This window comes from Tenrec ecaudatus, chromosome 9 (assembly GCF_050624435.1).
Source record: "Tenrec ecaudatus isolate mTenEca1 chromosome 9, mTenEca1.hap1, whole genome shotgun sequence".
NCBI classification, from domain to species: domain Eukaryota; kingdom Metazoa; phylum Chordata; class Mammalia; order Afrosoricida; family Tenrecidae; genus Tenrec; species Tenrec ecaudatus.
In genome coordinates, this window is record NC_134538.1 from 32,241,118 (window position 1) to 32,245,641 (window position 4,524).

Genomic DNA, 4,524 nt, shown 5'->3' on the forward strand with positions numbered 1-4,524 from the left:
ACCTGGAGCCAACCCTAACCTCTGAAGTTTACAGGTATCTGTGACAATAAAGCCTTTTGATTCTTAAGCCAGTTTGAGTTGGGTTTTTTTATGATTTAAAACCAAGATTCCTAAGCTTTACATCCATCATACTTATCCTACCTAGCCCTATCTTCCCACAGATTAGCACAGGGATCCAGGTAAGAAGGTCACTAGAGTTTTGTTAGTGACATAGAAGGCAAAGGTATCAAGCTGGCGGGGTCAGAGGCAAGACGAGGTGACTCAGCAGCTGTACAGAGAATGGGTCAAATGAGAAGCAAGTGCAAAGGGGCTTCTACTAAGCAGGCAGAGTTGACATATGTATGTATACACACTTAAATTCTCTTCCCCACCTTTCACGAGGGGGTTGCTTTGGGGTCCTTCCAGTCATGGGGTAAGGGACTTGGAAGCACATGCCCCTTGAAGCCTTTGCTATCCTGTGTGGCACTCTCTGCCTCTCCCTTTCCCAACGGAAGGGCCTCTTTTGGGGCTTCTACTGCCCTTGATGACACTCACTTTGGGGGTGACAATAATTTTCTCCCCTGCTTCTTTGGCATGTCGAGAACTAGAGCCCCTTACTCCTTTGGGAATAGCGCCATCTTCCTGACCCTGGGCAAGCACTGTCCCCCTCTCGGCCTCACCCTTTAGCCCTGTCCCCTCCGACCCTCCCGAGGAGTTGCTTGCCGCTCCAGAGCGCCATGTCTCCAGTGGTAACCTTGACCGGGCAGAGTCGGGGGCAGCTGCTGACTTCTCCGGGGTTAGAATTCCTTTCCCCCGCTTCCACCTGATTTTTATCGAGGACTCCCCCACCTTCTTTTGGCATCAGCTCCTACATCCTCTCCATCCTGCTTCGCTGCTTTTGTTGGCAGGCCCTGCCCCCTGGCCTCCCTCACAGGTCCTTCAGCGGTCCTCTTGACGCCCTTGTCATGGGGTCCCGGGTCGCTGGCTGTGCCTACCTCCCTGTTCTCCATGCTTCGGGCTGAGGGAGACCCACAGGTGGAGCTCACCAGTCCCAGGAAAAGGCGGGACAGCTGGTAAGGTCATGCTAATGATGGGCACTGCCGCCTGAGGAACCCCAGCCCTGCTGGGCAAAGGCAATGTAGCCACTTTTAAGGGGCCTTGAGAGAGCTTGGGGCCAGAATAGGTGGAGAGACTCGAATTGACTGGATATGTGAGCAAGAGGTCCGGGGGAGGAGCAGAGGGAGTCGAGCCACCAGGGACTTAGCTTGGGGGTCACTGGCTGCTGGGGCCGGGCTCTCGACTACACTCTTCTCCCGTTCTCCACGCCCTAGGGGGCCAGGCCCAGCCCGGGCTTCCAATTCCTTGGAAGGCTGGGCTGGTCCCTCTGATTTCTTCGGGTTCCGCCCTCCAGGTTCTCTACACCGCTCTTGGATTTCGATAACCGTTCTCGGGGGCCATGTTCATCCTCTTCAGCAAGCCCCATGGCCTGGAGCACATGCGCATGGGCGGATCTGGCAGAGATGAGGTGCTGCTGAAGCAGGAAGCGGGCGACCTCTACGATGGAACTGAAGGACCGTTTCAGGATTGGCTCTGGCCAGTCACAGGTCAGGGCGCAGGCTGCATCTACCAGTTCATCCCGCGGTGCCTGGGTCACTTCTGGGCCCATTTCTGGGCTCTCGGGGGCCCTTCAGGTCAAGTCCGGGCAGGGGTGGCATACATACCATGGGCTTTTTTCGTATGCCACTGTAGCAATATTTGGACTGGCCCTGGCCACCCAGCCTCCGGGCCTTGATGTCAGGGAAAATCTCTCTGATGGCTTTGCCAAAGTTGGCTGTGCTGAGTGGGCTGCAACAGGCGAGGCTCGTGCACAGTTTGCTTTGGCAGACAGGTGTCTGTGTGCTCTTCCAGGTGGTTGCGGATCCACTTATAAGCATAAATATACTCCTCGTCGCTGAGTGTGCTGGCCTCTGAGCTTTTGTCTCCAGTGCTGGGCCCTGAGGGGAGCTGAAGGTAGAGATACAGCTTGTCGTTGTCTGAGAATTTCTGTACATCTTGCAGAATCCCCTCCACTTTGTTCGCAAGGCCTTGGAAATGGTAGCTTGGAGCCTCTGAAGAAGGGTGGTGGGCTCACCCGCCTCCGCATTACCTGGGGGGGGGGCCCTCGGGGAGCCCTCCCCCCAGCCTTCGGGCTCTTAGAATCAGGTTCGTCTTCTGTCATCCCAGCACGAGGGCTCGTAGCCACCTTCACTCCAGCCCAGCCCCACGGTTCTGGCTCGGCCGGCTCGTGCGTTGCTTTATTTTCTTTTTTCCTGAATCTCCTCTAGTCTCTTTCAGAGCAATGTCTGATATTTTTCTTTTGGCTTTTTTCAAAAATCCATTCTATTATTTCCTATTCTTAAGAGTGGTTGGTCTGGCTAGACCAGAGGATGTACACTGGTACAGATAGGAGCTGGAAACACAGGGAATCCAGGGTGGATGATCCCTTCAGGACCAGTGGTGAGAGTGACCATACTGGGAGGGTAGACGGAGAGTGGGTTGGAAAGGGGGAACAGATTACAAGAATCTACATGTGACCTCTTCCCTGGGGTATGGACAACAGAAAAGTGGGTGAAGGGAGATGTCGGACAGGGCATGATATGACAAAATAATAATTTATAAATTATCAAAGGTTCATGAGGGAGGGAGGAGCAGGGAGGGAGGGGGGAAAATGAGGCGCTGATGCCAGTGGCTTAAGTGGAGAGCAAATGTTTTGAGAATGATGAGGGCAATGAATGTACAAATATGCTTTACACAATTGATGTATGTATGAATTGTGATAAGAGTTGTATGAGCACTTAATAAAATGATTAAAGATAAACAAAACAAGAATAAAATTTTTAAGAGTGGTTGGTAGTGGGAACTGAGCACCATCTAGTTCTTCTGGTCTCAGGTTAGAACAGGCTTTTTTTGTTAATGGGCCATTCTTCCTTTGGACTAATTGCTTCCTTGAGGCTTTGGTTTTCTTGGTAGTTAGTTTTTTGTGCCAAACTGGCTGATAAACATGTGTGGGATTAATTGAAGGGCAGAGAGATAAATGGTTTGGCGAGCCTCGCCTTTCTTGTTGTTTGCTCTTTGATCACCGGACCAGTATGCGGCTGCCTTGCTTGTTCTGTGCCTCAATTTGCAAGTCACACTACCTGTGGGAAACCTAACCCATGGACTGTGTCGCTGTAATTTGAGGTTCCTTCAAGACTTGCTTCACTACACAATTGGAATTTACATCTGGCTGACTGTTTGTGCCCTGCCTTGCTGTTTGCTGCCTGTGCCCAGATAGCCTAAATTGCTCTATAGAGGACTACCTGGCGGCCCTCAAGACTTGAAGGACTGCCAGTGTCTCACAACTCTCTCACGGAGTGAGTTGCACTGAGCCATTTGTACTGCTTTATAATTTAATTAATTGCTTATTCCTTACGTTATATATCTATCTGTATTAATATATATATAATTATTAGAATTTAGGTTTTGTTTCTCTAGAGAACCCTGTCTAACACAGGACTCCTATTCTCCAGGCAGGAAGAGACCAACAGTTGCTTCTTAGATGCCCACTTGCAAGTTTTTCAGACCCTAGATGCTATTTAGCAGACTAGGATGTAAAACATTATCTTTAGGATCTATCGTTGTTATGTACCACCAAGTCGGTCCTACCACTAGAGCACAACAGAACAAGACACTGCCCAGGCCCGCTCCATCCTCACCATTGTCTCTACACTTGAGCCCATTGCTGCAGCCATGCTGTTAATATGAGCGGGTACCCCCCCAAAAAAAACTGGGAAAAGGCTCCATAGGGCAGAGCTTTGGTGGTATGCATTTTCCCCTTTATGCGAGCATCAAGCAACTCGCTCTGAGTTAGTGTACCCAGTGGTGTCTCCTGGGAAGGTTCTCTCTGGTCACAGCGAATTTTTCATAAAAGAAGTTTCACTCTAACTTCGTTTTATGGGGTGGCTGATTTAAGAGAACAGTGCAGCTGTGAAAGTTTGTTTCCTGCTTGGGAAAAATGCTGCAGAAACTGTTATGATGTTGAATACAGCTTACAAGGACAGTGCTATGGGAAAACTCAAGTGTACAGTGGTTTTCTCATTTCATAAAAGGTAAAATATCAGTTGATGATAAACATCATTCTAGATATCTGTCAACATTCCAAAGAGACAAAAATGTTGACAAAATTCAGGTACTTGTGCTCCAAGACCATTGAAGAGATGAGGAAGTTATCTGGATTTTATCAGTGAATTGTAAAGGAAGATTTAAGAATGAGAAGGGTCGCTGGCAAATTTGTGCCTTGGGTCCTGAAACTGACCAGGAAAAAGAGTGCTGAATGGAAACATGCTGAGCTTTGAAAGAACAGCTCCGAATTGACCCAGACTTTCTGCAAGGTCATTACTGGTGATGAGACATGGTGCCATTCTTCAGACCTCCAAAGCAATCAAGCCAGTGTGTGTTAGTCTGGATAGACTAGAGAAACAAATTCATAGAGACTCATATGTGTATAGGAAAGAACTTCATATACAA

At 49.2% G+C, this 4,524-nt stretch overlaps 1 pseudogene; it reads right to left on the bottom strand.

Moving 5' to 3' along the window:
• Positions 1-662: 662 nt before the first annotated feature.
• Positions 663-2,197, bottom strand: LOC142457191 (DNA-binding protein RFX5 pseudogene; annotated as a pseudogene).
• Between the last annotated feature and the right edge of the window lie 2,327 nt (positions 2,198-4,524).